Source organism: Excalfactoria chinensis, chromosome 1, assembly GCF_039878825.1.
Source record: "Excalfactoria chinensis isolate bCotChi1 chromosome 1, bCotChi1.hap2, whole genome shotgun sequence".
Lineage (NCBI taxonomy): Eukaryota > Metazoa > Chordata > Aves > Galliformes > Phasianidae > Excalfactoria > Excalfactoria chinensis.
The window spans coordinates 35,373,293-35,391,927 of record NC_092825.1 but is presented as its reverse complement, the minus strand read 5'-3'; positions in this window follow the sequence as shown (position 1 = coordinate 35,391,927).

Genomic DNA, 18,635 nt, shown 5'->3' with positions numbered 1-18,635 from the left:
TTGCTCAGAAGATAAATGAAAATGGTATGGAGAAAAAGGCTATATGCTTTTTTTCCCCTTCTTTTTAGAAGTTTTATGTCTGTGGGGGAAGGAGTGCTAAGAGAGAAAGAACAAATATGCTCTAAGGAAATGCATTTGAAAATTTTTCAAAGAAAATTCCCAAAACTGCAAGTCCTTGAGCAGATGTATTTTCCTCTGGGTTTGAATCATAGGCAGCTAGAGATTAGAATTTGCATGTCCTAAAGCTGCTTTCTTTTCATGGCAGTATATCACACAATAAGAATAAATAAATAAAACACCATTTTTTTTTCTTCTCTGAACACTCGACACTGGTGTGGGGTGACTAGGTGGGTCTGGAAGATGAAAGCAAGAGCTGTGGGTTGCTAAAGAATTGCAAGAAAAACTGATGGCGCAAACAGTACTGTCTCTTTGTCCCTGGCAGGACTAATGAGAGTTTGAAGGCTGTAAGATCGGTTGCACTTGTGTAGGCCTTCCTCAGAAAGGATACTTTTTTTTTTTTTTCTTGTGCTATGCTGTAGTTTAATCCAGCAGGTAGCTCAGCACCATACAGCCTTTCATTTGCAGCCCCTCCTTCAGTGGGATAAGGGAGAGAACTGGAAACAAAATAGAACTTGTGCATTGAGATAAGAGCTTCTTATTCGCTAAGAAAGAAAAGGGACATGAAACAAAAATGCAATTAGAACAATACATGTATATCTACAATGCAATTACTTGCTGCCTGCTGACCAACAGCCATCTAACAATAATACAACTACCCACCCACGTCCCACTAACAACACAATGTCTCACCTCCCATCCACTGACACCCAACAATACCCCTAGCAGTGGCCAGCCACCAGCCAACTCCCCACCACTTTATGACCTTCCACATAATGTCATGCAGCATAAAACAACCACTGGCCTAATTTGGGCAACTGTGCTAGCTCTGCCCCACACCCTGCTGTGGTGCTGTCATGGTTGTGGCTCTTCCCTGCTGAATGGCCCTGTTCAGCCTGGCCCCAGACTCACTCCCTCACTCAGCAGTAACCTGAACATCTCTGTGCTACTAATACTGTCTTAGATGAAACAAGAATATGCTGCAATACAGATTTGAGCCCTTATTCCCACTGTAAGATATTTTATGTAATGCTTTGATTTTATTAACTTCTACTGACAGGGTTTGATCAAACTCTAAACTGGGCTTTTACCTTCTTCCCCTCCTAAACTGCAGACTCAGAGGCTTGTGGCCTTCATTCCCATATGTTCATATATGACAACAGGAGTCCACACTGATCTGAAGTGCAGTCTGCAGGTAGGCTGTACCATATGTGGTGTCTTGGAAAATATGCTACTATGCAGGTGTACACAGTCATCAGAACAGATTTTGTCAACTGCTTCTAATGCAACCCTGTGAATCCCAGATTACCATTATGGCCTTCAATTCATGCAGACACCAGCTGAAACAAATAAACAGAATTTTTTTTCTATTATAAAATGTCAACTTCTCAATTCAGTGGGGTGTACTGAAATGAGTAGCTTTTTATCTTAATAGTCAGGAACTCTTCCATACAATATTTATGTAAGGATGTCTTTTAGGCTATTCTGTACTCCCAGATGAGAGGTGCTTGAAAAAAATTAAGAAGTAATTATGTGCATTGTTTCCAGGCATTTAGGAAATATAGTATGTGGTTTAATTCTGTAATAACTGGCCTTTTTTTCTTTCCTTGTGTGAACAATACATTGCAATGAGAAGAAAATCTGAAATTGACAATAGACGTAAGGGTAAATGAAAAGTTGCTGGCAATATATGTATATTCTATGAAAGGAAATAAAATTTTCAGTGTAAATGATCTTCTCCAATGCATAATTTTAATGATTGTGAAAGCTTTTATTTTGTATGTATTATATGTATATAAAAGAATATATATGTACACACACACAAGTAATTCCAGGTGTTTCAAAAAGCTTTTTGTCCTCTGGCAATTTTAATTATATCCTTTCAGATAAAGACATGTAATTCCTATCTGGACTAGATTTGTCTCCGTGTAGTTATGTAAAGAACCAGAGAAGTCCAGAAGTAGATGTGTAGATAGTAATTTAAGTAATATTTGTTAGAATCACAGAATCATAAAATCAGTATGGTTGGAAAAGAACTCAAAAATCATCTAGTCCAACCACTTCACCACCATTGTTTACCCACTAAATAATTGCTCTTAATATAGCATTTAATATATAACATTAAATTTATAACATCTATACATTTCTTGAGTCTCACAAGAGATGGTGACTGCCTTACTGGGTAGCCAATTCCAGTGCCTGACCATTCTTTGCCCAAGGAGGTTGTGGATGCCCCATTCCTGAAGGCATTCAAGGCCAGCCTGCATGTGGCTCTGGGCAGCCTGGTCTGGTGATTGGCATCCCTGCACATACAGGGGGGTTGAAACTAGATGATCATTATGGTCCTTTTCAACACAGGCCATTCTGTGATTCTTTCAGAGTAAATGTTTCTGCAAATATCCAATCTGAACCTCCCCTGATGCCTCATGAGGCCATTCCTTCTAGTCCTATTGCTTGGGAGAAAGCTGACTACCACAGGCAAGACTGACTAATGACACGAATCAGGAATAACTACAGTTGTGAACCTTCATAGAGGTGTCCTTTCAAACCCAAGTCCTTCAACAGTCTTTCATGTTTGGTTCTGTGCAGTCCTATGATTCTCTGGGTTTCTCTGCTTGGAGGACCATTCTGGCAGCTTCATAAAATAGTGGACCTTTGTCACTTAAGAATATCAAAACTCAGCATGGATGTGAGTACCCTAGCCCATGATCACTCCCTGGGTTCACATTGCTGGGCCAATCTTCTGAAGCTCATGGCCCTCCCATGGCTTTGCCCCATGTGCTGCATGGAGCAGCTCCCAAAGTGCAACAACATGAAATACTGTTGTGAGAGCAGAACAGGATGTAAAATGTACTTTTTCTGTTGTGGGTTTTGACTGGATTTAAGTCATATTTCATAATAGAAATGCAACACTAAGCAAATGAGGGTTGAAGAGGGATCAGTACTTAAGCTAGTTCTGCTGAGAAATAGTCATCAAGATATAGTCTGGAAACATATCAGCCCACCCTAGGAACAGATTATCCTTTATTGTCTGAACAAGAGTGCTTCTTACTGGGCAGAACATTTTGAGACCCAGCCAATAATTAAAGAATCTTGAAGGAGGAAATCAAAAGACATTTATCCTAGCAAAACACAGGTTAGATAATTGACTGCAGAATTGCAAACAAATATAGAAAGGAGAAAAAAATATCAGCAAAAGAAAAAAAAAATGAGAAAAAATAAAAGGAAAAAAAAAAAAAAAAGAAAAATATAATGAAATACTTGTCAATTTCAACTTGAGATGCTATCTCAGTTCTGTCCCTGGCATCTCTTCCCTTTTCCAAAGCATCGCTCAGGCAGTTGTTTGAAGAGGGCTTCCAGCAAAGGTTTCTTTGTCACAGTGCTACTATTGAGAAGTGATCATTTCTTTTGATTAAAATTCTTACTTTTGCTTAGTGGGCATGAGGAGTACAGATGGGTAGCTGCTGTTCCCCCATTGCTCTCTGTTCCTTTTATTTATTTCAAAAAGAGCATTCTACCCCAGTTTTTACCCTCTCCTGCAATCTCATTCAGAAAAGTTCTTCTGCTGGCTATGTGTGTCAGTAGAGATACAAAAGAAACACTATGAAGTTTATTTTCATGATCAGGCAGCCTGGTTCTGACTGATGCATAGTGCTTAATGCAAATGCACGGAGGGTATTTCTTTCATTAGACTGCATGCATCCATCATGCTGGCTAAACTAGCCTATTCTTTGTAGCTCACACAATTCCTTTAGCTTACTACATAATTTCAGTAATCACGTATTTTGCAACACAAGTAATATCTAAACACCTCATTAATACCAAAATAATCTGCTTGTGCACCGTGTTTGCAACCAACTAATGGGATTTATAAATAGATTGGTAAATGAACCGGAGAGTGGGAGGACTTACGTTTTGTACAGTGTTTGTTTTATAGGGGGTACATAAACAACCTACATACGCTCACCCCTTTAAAGGGAAATGAAGCAGGGAGATGTACATTTTCAATGCGCCAAATATGCAACAGATGTATGATGAAACGAATCTCCATTATGTGAAATCACAATTGTTCTTGAATGCACTCTTTTAGAGAACTGAAACTACTAATGCAGAGCTTTAGTGCACATCCTTTGTGTTTTCTTTCATGATGGAGGATCTAACTGCCCTTCTGTATCACATGTATGATCTATCCTAAATGTATCCTGGCCTGAGATCAGAGACCATGTGTTTTTTTTATTTTCCCTTCAGTTTCACTGCCATGTTTATTGTTTGTTGTTTACTTTTTTTGATTTATGGTTTTGTTGTTGTTGTTGTTGTTTTAATGAAAAAATAATTTCTTTTATATACTTTGGCTAAGAGACACATTCTGATTAGGTTCCCAGTCTGTCTAACTTTGTAGATCAGTTTGTGCGACAGCAGAGCTTCAACTTATAGAATCATAGAATTGTTGAGTTGGAAGGGAACTTTAAACGTGACCTGGTCAAACTCTCTTGCAATGAACAGGGACATCTACAGCTAGATCAGGTTGCTCAGAGCCCTGTCAGGGCCTGATTTTGAATGTCTCCAGGGATGGGGCATTCTCCTAATCTCTGTCCCCATCTATCACTACCCTTATTACAAAAAACTTTTCTTACATGCAATCAAAATCTCCCCTCTTTTAGTTTGGAACTATTATTTCCCCCCATCACAACAGACCTTGCAAAATAGTCTGTCCCCTTCTTCTTACAGCACTCGTTTAGACTTTGACAGGTCGGTATCAGGTCTCCCGGTGTCTTCTCTTCTCCAGGTTGAACAGCTCCAGCTCTCTCAGCTTGTCCTCAAAGGGGAGTTGTTAAATGTTGTAGAACATTTTTGTGGCCCTCCTCTGGACATGTCCTAATGTGTCTCTGCTTCTTCAGTACTCCACATCTGAATTTAGTACTCCAGATGAAGTCTCACCAGCACAGAACAGATGGGCAGGATCACCTCCCCCAGCTGGCTGACCATGCTTCTTTTGATGCAGTGCAGGATGTGGTTGGCTTTTTGGGCTGTGAGGACACATTGCTGGCTCATGTCCAGCTTGCCATCCACTTGTACTCCCAAGTTTTTCTAGTAGGGCTCTGCTCCTTTCATCCCTCATTTTGTATTGACAGTGGGGCTTACTATGAACTTGATGGATTTGTTAAATCTCATGAGGTTCACCTGGGCCCATTGCTCAAGCCTGTCTAGATCTCACTGAATGGCATCCCGTCCTTTGAGCATGTCGACCGCATTACACAGCTTTGTGTCATCTGCAAGCTTGCTGAGGGTACATTTGATTCCTTTATTGAAATCTTTGATGAGGATATTAAAGATTGGTCCTAGTACTGAATCCTTAGGGATGCCACTCATCACTAATCTTCATCTATACAATGAGCCATTGCTCACTGCTCCTTGGATACTATCTCACAAACAGTTCCTTGTGCATTGAACAGTCCAACCATCAAATCTATACCTTTCTAGTTTGGAGAGAAGCATGTTGGGGGGGACAGTGTTAAAGGCCATACTGAAATCCAGATAGATGACAGTGGCTCTCCCTTGTCCATCAATGCAGTTATGCCATTAAAGAAGACCACTTTGGTCAGGCAGGACCTCCCCTTGATGAAATCAGGCTGGTTAAACTCTGTCATCTCTGTCTGTTCCACGTGCCTTATCACGGCTTCCAAGAGGATCTATTCCATGATCTTTCACATTGCAGGAGTGAGGCTGACAGGTCAGTAGTTCCCTGGGTTGTCTTTTCTACACTTCTTAAAAATGTATTGCCTTTTTTCCACTCACTAGGGTCTGCATCTGACCATTGTGACTTTTCTAATTTTATCAAGAGGGACTTGAGGACTACATCAGGCAGTTCCTTGGGACTTTGGGATGCATCTTATTGGGACTTTTGAATTTTCAGGTTCCTCAGGTGGTCATGAACCTAATCTTTGCTTACAGCAGACAGGGTACCATTTGACCCATTCACTCAAGAGGTGTTTGAAGAACACTTGCAGAGTGAAGACTGAAGCAAAAACTTGTTTAATTAATCTTTGGATTAGGATCAGGATGTCCTTTAGCACAGTTGTAAGCCTTATTTCATTTAATGAGGGCATTGAAGTCCTTCACTCAAACCCAAATAAAAGTGATTAATTTTGCATGGTAATTTATTTGTAGTTATACGTTTTTATCAGTAAAGCTATGGAGTTAGCTCTACACAGAAGACTGTAAATTAAGGATTTGAAAATGACATCAGTGTAGGGTATTAATTTGCTGCAGCACTTCAGAATAATTATATTTATACTTTGAAATGTCCAGCTGCAACCCTCTAAAGTCAGCAGGACAAATTCATCTAAAATATGATCTTACGTTTGAAATGTCATCTCTGGAAAACAGTAGTGATGAGATTTGAGCCTAATAAGGTGGAAAAGTTGCAGATGGAGCACGTGAAACTTGTGGAACTTGACATTTCTGAAACTCTTAAGCTGTATTAAGGTTTCCTAGAAGATTTTGTCTTTCAACTTCTGCATTTTTAACATCTACACTCACCTTTTAAAAGTGGTTTTACTGAGTATCATTGTTTTTTAATGATTTACACAATACTCTCTGGTAAAAATAAATAAATAAATAAAATAAAAAAATAAAAATTACAGCACGTGCAAAACAGTACATGCTTGATCTTTCCTTGACCAGATGCTCTGTAGTTAATAGATGCACATCATTAGTGATTTATGTTTTCATGTATTTTTCTGTGTTCTCATGTTTTCAAACCAAATTCTCAAATTCTCAAATTATTTGTACTCCTGTCATATGAAAGAAAACTTGAAGGCTATATAACTCCTTTCACCTTTTCTGTGCATTGCTTTGTTATAGCTCTCATAGATTCTTTTTTGAGATACTTTTTTGGAGCTATATTCATCTCTCACTGAAAACAAATATTAATTTCAGTGATTGTTGTTGTCAGAAGCTATAAAACAATATTTTACCAGGTGGTCCATCAGGATTGTCCTCTGAGACTATCCTCAAATCAGTTATCATTATTAGATTGCCATCCAAACAGTGAGACAGAAGTAGTGAGTTCAGATGTGCAGCATTCAGATTACTTGGTGCAGTATTTGGCACATTAGTATTCTACTAGTAAGGCCACAGTGTGCTTTAGGTGAGTCCTAGATTGTCTTGTAGCTCTGTGCATCATCCCGCAAGTCCTCCATTTGGACAAGAAGTATGCAAACCAGGAACCGCACTTCTCTTCCTGTGAGATACAGACTTAGCTACCTGTGGAAGATGTCTCTTGGGTATGTGTTTGTCAGCATTATTCATTATTAACCTGGAAGCAGACTAATATGTATCATAACTTCAGAAGAAAGTACATTGAGATCTTCATTATTTTCTGCGGTAAGCTGCATGCAGTTAGCCGTTCGCATTTACATTGTATTTCACAAATCTGGCAAATAACACATTTCCATTCTGCTCATAAAGGAAAGTGCTATCTGACTGTGAAAAAATAAAACAATACAGCTTATTCATTTTCACAATGCAGTGACACTAAAAAATGGGCATCTAACATTTTCAACCAAGTGGCTAACAAATCACTTTTTGTGATAAAAATTTGAACACTTTGCAAATTAATTGTGCATGATCTTGTTGAAAAATAAGGTGTATCTTAAAATAGTTTCAGTTGAGAAAATGTGCCAGTCTATTACTGGTGCAATATCAGTTGCAGAATGGTGCAGAGAGACTATAATTCACATGAAATGACAATCACATTGTGCTAAAAAAATTGCAGTGCTGCCTTGTGTTTCTGTATGTGCCGTATATGGTCTCAGTGCTGCCAGCTTGAGAGGATAGATTTAGTGCAGTACAAATTCTATCAACACATGCATTGTCTCTGGGTCTCTTCCAAGAGGTGTTTTATCCTTAGACAGCACAAAAAGGACTTGGGTCTCCTATGTAGGACAATCCATAGTTTGGGAGGATCTGCAGAGCGTGCAAAGCTAGAAGAAACACATCCTTTACCTTCTTCTAGAGGCCTCAATGCAGCTGGGAGAATGACTGAAGATTGCTGTGCCAGTATCACCTGATTCAATCAACTGTTTCCGTGTAATTTGACATTTGTTGAGGACAGAGAATTAAATTCCTAATAATGTCATTCCCTGGGTGCAAGGCAGGACTTTATCTTTGCAGTGACAGAGGTTACATCACATCACATACTTTGACTCAGGTGCTCAGCTATTATGTTGAAACATTATGATTGAAACTTTAAATTCTTCCTAGCATTTTCATTCCTTTTCTGGAAAAGAGATAGGCCAGACAATTCTAATGAAGGTATCATACTTGCTTGTTTATTTGTTTGTTTGTTTTCCTTGCAGTTAAAGTGACACAGTTTGTAACTGTCATCTCTGTATGCAGAGATAGGATTAGGAAAGCCAAGGCGCAGATGGAGCTGAACTTAGCAAGGGATGTGAAAGATAACAAGATGGGGTTCTACGGGTACATAGGGAGGAGGAGACAGGCCAAGGAGAGTGTTCCCCCTTTGATGAAAGGTAATGGGGAGCTGGCTTCCTCAGACATGGAAAAAGATGAGGTATTCAACAAGTGCTTTGCCTCAGTCTTCACTGGTGGACAGGCTTCTCGTGTCTGCCAGGACCCTGAGCCTCTAGGTGAGGGTGTGGGGAGTGGTTTCTGTCCCACTGTGATGGTGAAATAAGTCCAAGCCCTCTTCAATGAAATTGAACGTGCATAAGTCCATGGAACCGGATGATATCTGTCCTAGGGTTCTGAAAGAGATGACTGATGTGATTGCTGAGCCGCTCTCCATCATATTTGAAAAATCCTGGCTGTCTGGTGAAGTCTTCTGAGACTAGAAAAGGAAAAATATTACTCCCATTTTTAAGAAAGGGAGTAAGGAAGATCTGGGGAACTATAGGGCAGTGAGCTTCACCTCTGTGCCTGAGAAGATCATGGAGCAGATCCTCCTGGAAGCTATGCTAAGACATATACGAGACAAGAGGTGATTCAAGACAGCCATCATGGCTTCACCAAAGGCAGATCTTGCCTGACCAATCTGGTGGCTTTTTATGATGGAGTGGTGGCTTTGGTGGACAGGGGAAAGACAATGGATGTTATCTACCTGGACTTCTGCAAAGCCTTTGACATGGTCTCTCACCACATCCTTCTCTTTAAATTGGAGAGGTGTGGATTTGAAGGATGAACAGTATGATGGATTAGGAATTGTATGGCTGGACGCAGCCAAAGGGTTGTGATCAATGGTTCTGTGTCAGGGTGGAGGCTGGTTACAAGTGGTGTCCCTCAGGGTCAGTCCTGGGACCTCTTCTCTTCAGCATCTTCATCAATGACACAGATGATGGCATCAAGTGCAACTTCAGCAAATTTGTGGATGATACCAAACTGAGTGGTGCCATCAATGCACTGGAAGGAAGGGAAGCCATCCAGAGGGACCTGGACAGGCTGGGAAAGTGGGCCTGTGTTAACTTAATGAGGTTCAATAAGGACAAGTACAGGGTTCTGTGCTGGGGTTGGGGCAAGCCCAGGTATTTATACAAACTGGGGAAGACCTTCTTGAGAGCAGCCTTGCAGAGAGGGATCTGGGGGTCCTGGTGGACAAGAAGCTGGATATGAGCTGGCAGTGTGCGCTTGCAGCCCGGAAGGCCAACTGTGTTTTGGGCTGCATTAAAAAAGGGGTGGCCAGCAGGTAGAGGGAGGTGATTGTCCCCCTCTACTAGGCACATGTGAGTCCCCATATGGAGTATTGCATCCAGACCTGGGGCCCCCAATACAGAAATGATGTGGAGCTCTTGGAGCAGGTCCAGAGGAGGGCCACTAAGATGATCAGAGGTGCTGAAGCACCTCTCCCATGAGGAAAGGTTGAGGGAACTGGGCTTGTTTAGCTTGGAGAAGAGAAGGCTCTGGGGAGATCTCATTGTGGACTCCCAGTATTTGAATGGAGTGTTTAAACAGGATTGGGAATGGCTGTTTACAAGGGTGGATAGTGATAGGACAAGGGGGAATGGTTTTCAACTGAGACAGGGGAGGTTTAGGTAAGAGATTAGGAGAAAGTTTTTCACACAGAGGGTGATGGAACTCTGGAACAGGTTGCTCAGGGAGGTCATGGATGTCCCATCTCTGGAGGCATTCATGGCCAGTCTGGATGTGGCTCTGGGCAGCCTGGTGTGGTGGCTGGCATTCCTGCATATGGTGGGGAGACTGAAACTAGATGATAATTATGGTCCTTTTCAACCCAGGCCATTCCATGATTCTATGATTCTATGATAACATCTGTGCTGAGAGAAATGACATGGGTAGCTTGGATGAATTTTATAATAACACAAAATCTCCAGAAATACGAAGTTAAAGAGCTAGCAGCAATGCATGGTTATTTAATGTTAGACCAAGCCAGACCTACAGATTTTAAAATTATTATTTTTTATTTGCTATAATGGCAAGACCGGTAGCAGAAGCATGAAGCTGATCATTTATTTTCCTGATAGAGCTGGGATAAGAGTGACAGTAGATCCTGAGGACACTTCCAGATGTTTTAAATCTGTGTTTAATGGAAATAGACTATCTGAAATCATTCTTTTTTCAAATATATAAATAATCGGAAGTTTACTAAGGGTCATGAAGAGAGAATTCAAAATCAAATTCTACTCTTATGCTGGTACCAGAATTCCATTAAATAATTGTTCCTGCACAGGTAAGAGTACCTCAACCTGACTGACTAACTAATAACTTAAAAAGTAAAAGGTCATATTTTCACAGAAAACTTCTGAATGCTTGAAGGCCAAGGAGACACAGAAGGACATTGATAGGAAGTAACTGTCAGGGATGTGAAAAGAAATACTTGTCAAAGTCTTTGAAGATAGGAGCATTCTGAAGAAAACAAACAACCAACCAAACAAACAAAACAACAACAACAACAAAAACCAAAACATGGTTAATTAAGATGTCTAGCTAGCCTGAAGGTAGGGGATTAGCCCTATCATTAACTGACCAATTATAGTCTGGAAGCTGTATCAGGGTAGTGGTCAATTGGTAAGAATGTGTATAAAAAAGTGTTGTGAAAATCTCAGGATGTGCTAGCCTTGTGGGAGACCTGCAAGTGCCCACACTTTGCAGTAAATTAGAATCTCATCTCTGTGAGACTGGCTTACTGCACACTGGGTAATGAAGCTGCCATTTGGATAACAATCAGAGCTTATGTCACAGAGTAGAAAGATGTTTTGCCTTTTTGTTTAATCACATAAAAGAGTTACAAATCAAATGGAAGTCTTTACCTTTTGCACCTAACCATGCAACTGGAGTAAGGTGTCTTCAGATCAGTAGAGACTGGTTGAGACATCGTAACTCATGCTTACAATGATTTCACATTCTTATTTGATATCAGTAAAGCTTTTATAACAAGAATGATACATCTAAAGCAATCAGTGTTCTCAAGCTGTGTCCATTACATGATCTTTCTTGTCACTACAAAAGAACAATCTAGAATTGCACAGATATATTAATAAAAGGTATGTTACTCATTTCCACAGCAGCAAGGGGACCAACTTTGAAGCAAAAAACTCTTAACAAATTATTCTTCTGGATCCAAATAAAGAAGAGGAAAAGAAATTAAAAGAGATGAGCTTAATTCATACGATGATTCCCTTGAGGGGAAAAAAATGATTAAATTGACTACATATGACAAAATAGATTCTTCTGGAGAATTTATTTAATTATCATTCTTTTTCAATTGAACATCAAAGACACAATGCCAAAAAGAGAGAAATAGAAACCTAAAGAATTAAAATTCAGAGTCACCAGTATTTACCTCTACTATTATACAGCAAGCTACCAAATGCTACCAAAGCTACATTAAAAAAAAAAATTAAAAATTTACGGTGTCTCATAGGAAACTGACATTCACATGGTGAAATCTTCCCTAGTGCTGGGGCAGATAATAGCAAATAGACAGCATAATTACAGAGAGAAAAATCAGTAATGTGCTTAATTCAGGAAAGACAAATTTCTCTTGATGATGACTTTTCAGATGCATTTTATTTACATTTTAGAAAACATCTGTCCCTACTGATATTACAACTTGTTAGCTACTGATTAACTATAACCTTCCGTTAGTGAGAAGCACATTCAGGATTCTGCTTAGGAGGATAATATCTGTGTTATGGCTTTTCATTCATGATTATCTTGTCTGTTTTACTAATAAGTAGACTGTCATTGATGATGAACTCCTGCTTTATCAAACTACACAACAGCCTACACTGTTACAGTTACAGTATGGAGCTATCTTTTTATCTTTTCTTGAGTCATAGGACTCATTTCCTCCACATTTTTTCCTCTGATTTGGAAATGTGACAGATTTTCACTTGAAAATTAACATACAAAATCTGAAATGCTGTCTGTAGATTTGTTGTGCTAAGGCCAAAGACAACTTAGATTTTATTTCTAGGTAATGTAACATCTTGTTTTTGCAAAGTGATGTCTAAGCAAGCAGTTTAAGATAGCAGAAGTGAGATTCAGTTGTCTTAGCAGAAGTTATATTGTGCTGTCTGAGTTATCCTCAGGTATCCAACATGGTTTTCATCTTCTGCCTCGGGTGAGTGAGGATATCCCAATTTCATCAGTTTGACTCTGCCTGAATTTCAGTGGCTGTAAGTAGGCAAAAGAAAGCCCTGGAGGTGTTCAAGATCAGGTTGGATGGGGCCCTGGGCAATCTGGTCTAGTACCAGATTTGGAGGTTGGTGGTTCTGTCTTTGTTGGGATGCTTGGAACTTGATGAACCTTGGGGTCCCTTCCAACCCAAGCCATTCTATGATTCTAAATTTCCTTTCAGGAATGAAATTAGATTGGTTTCAGAGAAGTAAAAACAAACCCACTTTTATTGTTTTTGCAAAACCATATTTTGTTTTATAAGACCAAATTTTTAGTTAGTTCACAGCAACTACTTTAGGAACAAAGTAACAGTTATTCATAAGTATTTAATTCTTAATTTGTCTCTTTGAGGGTAAATTATCCTTGGAGTCTAGTCTGGAAATCCTCTGAGATTTACAATCCGATAATGATCAGGTAGAAAAATAGTGTAATTTAGTTTAAAACCTCCTTTCCTCACATAATCTTTAATATTGTTTTAATGTTTTCAGTAGGAAGAATATAACTTGCTGCTTTTTACATAGCCATTACATATGCAAAATTATTTTGTATTGCACCTTGCAACTAAATCCTTTCCTTAACATTCTCTGTGGGTCTCATAATTTTCTCACAAACCAATCCATCTGTTCTGCTTGCCTACTAAGATGCAAAGCTAGTTACATATAAGTCTTCAATTCTCATTTGGTTTTAACCTTATTTTTTCTATCAACCAAGGTGTTTATGTAAGGTAGCATCTATCTCATGTTGCTAGATGTATAGTTAAAATCTATCTCTACTGACTAATGCTGTTGTGTGAGACCATCTTCACTCTCAATTTGTTTATTAAGGGTGAAATGCTTATTCATGGATTTTGCTCCATTTCTGAAACCCAACTGAAGCTGTCTTTCTTTTACTCCTCTTCTCTTAGATGTACAAGTTAATGTCTAGATCACTTGCTAGGTGCTAGCCTGATATTTGGTTAAATGAACAAGATATTCAGTAAAAACTACTGGATATGCTGGATTCCTGTGTGAGAAGCCACAAATACTACCATGAGCAAAGGCTGGACTTCACAGGTCTAAAAGCAGGAGTTGGAAGAGAAATGGGAAGACTTCAAGTGTAACTAGAAGAGAGCAGAGTCTTCCAAGGCCAAGCAGTGCCTAAGTAACTGAGAGATTTGTCACAAGGTCAAGATTGTCTAGGTAACAGTAACAACAGAAATACTTAATGTGAGTATGGAAATAACACAAGTGAGACTGGGGGAAAAATAAAAATTGAGCAGTTTGTTTATTTGGGAAGAGGCTGGGGGAGAGAAAAGGAGATACAGGATGAAAAGGTGGATCTAGAATTGAGAAAAGAGGTAATAAAGCATGTGAATCATGTGAATTTGGTGATCTGGGTCTTGAGCATCACAGCTGCAAGAGAAAAGTATTCCAAGTCTGTTATTCAGACCTTGACAACTGAGATAAACTTGCTTCTGTAGAGAGAAGAACTTGGGGGAGCAGAGTGGTTTTATCTCATGACATCCAGGATGCAGAGAGATCATCCTGGTGTCACTATGTCAGCACCCATTCAAGGTCTGACAGTACTGGAAATCACTCACCATTTCTTGACTTCCTTTTTTTGAGGCTTGACAGTAAAATCTGATGGTATAAATATATTTCAGCTACCACAAAAAATAAACAAATATGCAAGTCAGGCTTTGACAATCAAAGGTGTAACATGAATAAGGGCTAAATGGGAGTTTTGCTAAAATGTAGCTGCAAGTTTGGTGTTTAGCAGTAGTGGGACTTGGTGAGTTGTGCGCTGAGACTGTTTATTTCCTCTGCAGCAAGGTTATGAGGAGGGAGACTGTGGCTTTGAACAAGTCTGACAAGAAATCTCTGTGTTTTCCTGTAAAGACTGTGTGGTTGTGCTCCCAGGCTCCATCCCCCACAGCACTAGAAATTTGAGCATTAAATCATCTTTACCTGACTGAGAGATAATAATAAGGGACAGTGGAAGATGCATGTTGAAGGTTAGCACAGAAGTCCACAGGTAAAGAGGTGTTTTAGAAGGAACAAATACAAATTCTCAGTTGCCTCAGAGGAGAGCAAAAGGTAACAGCAATGGTGACAGTGCCAATAGGGAAATGCCTCTGCTTGTGGTCTCTTTCAGCTCTGGCAGGAGAAAAGATTTAAAAGTATGACAAAAGGTCAAGTAATATACATGATTAGAAGTTAAGAACTGTAAACCATTATCACAAGAAATCCATAAAGGGTGCTTACTTACAGGAATCTTAAATACTCTAAAAACTTGACAATAGCAAAATGCTTGAGTTTTAATTTTGAAAAATAGTGAAATAAAAGTGAGAAATAGTCACCTCATTCTTCCAAACTCTTCTGCTCTGTTTTTCAGTTGTGGAGAGGGATAAAGATAATAATTTTACTTCACAATTTTTCTACTCCAACAATGACTAAAAAGAGTGACGAGTAGAGATGACTATATTTAGATATTTTGTACATGCAAATATGTAAATATAGCATTCTTAAATAACTGGATAAAATTCTGTCTGGACCACTTAATTAATTGGTATTAATTAATATGGAAATTTAAATCATTTTTAGAGTTCTCAAAGAAATCTTGACTGAGAAAACAATAAAAACTCAAAGCTATGGCTATCACAAGAGAAGAAGAAAAAAAGGATATAATCCTAGGGCTCAGGGGACTTCCCCTGCTCAGTACCTGAAGAACCTTCTCCAGACTATCAGAAACAATGACTACTAGCTGGGAGAAGCAAACACTTAGGAAGGAAGAAATGACTCTGAAAAGAAAGATTCCCAGAAGTAGCTGGTCCTTGAAACAAGAGGTCCTAGGAAAGAGGTGGTTAAAATGTCTAGATGAAACATATTGTAAGTGGGGAAGGATCCTGAAATTGTATAACTGCATGGAGAAGAATGCTGAGGGTACATTCATGAACCTCGGCCAATTATTCCTTGGTACTCTGAACAGCAGCATTATCAGGAATCAAACTGACTTTCTGTCTGATGTCTTCAGACCAAGAGGAATGTATGACCCTGATTGGATAGGAAGTCAGTACTTAGTGGATTCCTGTGGGAACAAGTGAATGCATATGTGAGATAACAAAGCAGGACAAAAGATCTGATCTCAGAAATTCCCGAGTGGACTTTATTATCCAGATTGAATGTGGGCTATCATTTATTCTACCCTACCTGAGACAATGACCCTAACTTCTATATGTCTGTTCTCATGATAGCTTCCTGAGAAACAAATGTGATATAATATGACTGAGGGTTCAAATTCTTAATTGTGATAGGATCATAATATAATCAATTTCTATTCAAACAATTTATGAAAAATAGATTTTGTCAAACTAATTTGATATCTGTTGATAAAAGTATTAGTGTCAATGTGATATAATCCGTTATTGCTTTTGACTTAGTGCTGCCTTGACATTTAGATTAGAAAATAAAGTGACACACAATCAACATGACATACTTGTAATGTACTAACAACTGGCTAACAGATAGGTCTCCAAATGCCATGGGCAATTTAGATTCATCATCATGTGGATGGATTTCTGATGAAGCTGTATGAAAGTCAGTTCTTGCCCTGTGCTCTTTAACACTCCTTTTTCATCAATATCCTTGAAGAAAAATTTAAAATCTTAGTTTCAGTAGGTGGAAAATCACACCTGGAGGAGTGATAAATAATAAAGAAGACAGGTGCTCTGAAGCCTCTGAAAGAGAAGAAAATTTCATAAAAGGAAAAAATATCCCAATACTATTTTTAAAGTGTTGAAAGGGAGACTTCCAGATCTAGTAACTGTGTTCTCCTTTTCTAGTTGACAGAGACAAATAACCATTTTTAGATTGTGATTCATCCTAGAATAAATACAAAATAAGCCAACAAAATGCATATTAATAGTATCTGTTTTTCTCCCTTGGCCATACCTGGAAGTAAATGTCATTTACCTTAGATGTTGGTATTTCTAATGCAAAGATTGTCAGTTATGTGTAATTAGTCAATCTGATTGTTTTGTTACCAAAAATTAATGTGTGTTTTGTTAGTTAGTGACTGCTTGGTTAGAAATAAGAAGACTGATCTATCTGTGTAGTAGATACATACTTAGTAGAAAAATCTTAGGAATGTATACAAGAGCAGCTCAGGATGTATTGTTTCCTATTTTATTATATTAGTCCATGACATTAAAGGTGGCTGTTGCTGGTATGGCAATAGAGTTTAAACCTTCCTGTCAATATTCTGTTAAATTTTGTTGCAGATTTTTTTTTGCCAGTGGAGCATGCAGGCTCTTGTTCATAGCTGTTGAAAATGGAGAGCTAATGTTGGTGATTATGTTGAAAGTTTTGTAGCTGAGAATTTGTTCAATCAAGCAATGTTATTGCACTCTTTGTATCTGTTATATTTTCCATGGAAATAAGTGGGAGACATTGATTTCAGAGAGACATACATACATTAACTGAAATGTTTGTGTGACTTCTATCTTTTGATTTACCCAAGTTGTACTATATACAAGTACCAAAGTAATTTAAGATGGACCAGAAAATTCTGTGATATCAAAACAATCTATGCAGTGAAGTTGCTCCTGAGAAGCTGTGTAAATGCCATATCTCAGACCCTAGAATGAGGTGGACTCCCCTAGGAATCTTTCTATGATAAAGATCTACTTTGACCATCATTAGTTCTTTTTCTTGTAACATGTTCTTTTATTTACTAAAAAAAAAAAAAAAAAAAAGACTTATTTTACATCATTCCCTGGCCAAGCAGCCTTTCAGAAATATTTCCAATGTCCCTGATCTGATGAATATTATTTCTCATTCAATCTTGGAGTTCTCGGTTCTTGGAGTTCTCACATTTGATTTTGTTTGCACTCAGTATTGCTGCTGTTGAAAGGCGTGTGAAACAGAATCCGAGACTAATGAGGGAAAGTTTAAACACAGAATAAAAATCCCATTCATTGGATGTTTCCCATGCTTCATCTGTTTTCATTGGTTTCAGGTTCTTGTCACATACCAGGTCTATATTTGGGCCATGTCATATTAAGAAAGATGGTGTCTGAATTCTGCCTCTGATGAGAGCTACAGGAGTGCTTGTGGCCACGGGCAGACACATCTTTCTCTCAAGTGCTTTGATATGAGCTCATTAAGTTTTATACAACACAGACTATAGATACTAGAGCTATAGATTTGTAGTCCCATCCAGCTCAGATATGTATCAGATCATTGTCCTCTTTGTGTGCTTTTTTTCTGCAAATAGAACTCTCCTTCAGGGAAAGATGCATCTTGTCGACTACTAAAAGAATTTCCAGGAGAGTCTTCCAAACACAGAGTCTTTGTTCTGCTTTCTCCTCTGATTAAATGTAATAGAAAGTACCATTAATTGTGAAAATGCAATTCTGCTACCCTAATTATTCTCTTAGCTATTACCAAAAAAGATGAACTGTTCTAGAGGTCAGGTAACACTTTAGAGATATGCAATTGTTGCTCTGTGTTTTTACTTCTTGTTTTGAATGAATATTTCAAGTGAATTTCTGCAAAGCAATAAATACATAGGAGGAAAACAACCTGAATTATATTTAAATATGAAAATAATGCTGTAAAAATAATAATGAAAAGAGATATTAGAGATAAGCATTCCATTAAAAGAAATGTAACAATATTATTATACAAGATTTATTTATTTATTCATTCATTTATATTTAAAAAGGAAAGTTAATGTATCTGGAGCTTAAATACACATATCTTTGTCAGGATACACATCAAGGAATATAGGAATATTGCAGCAATAATAAACAGGTCATTCCACTTTCTTCTCCTATGGAGAGCATTCAGTGTGGCACAGCTCCACGAAGAGGTCTGTTTAAC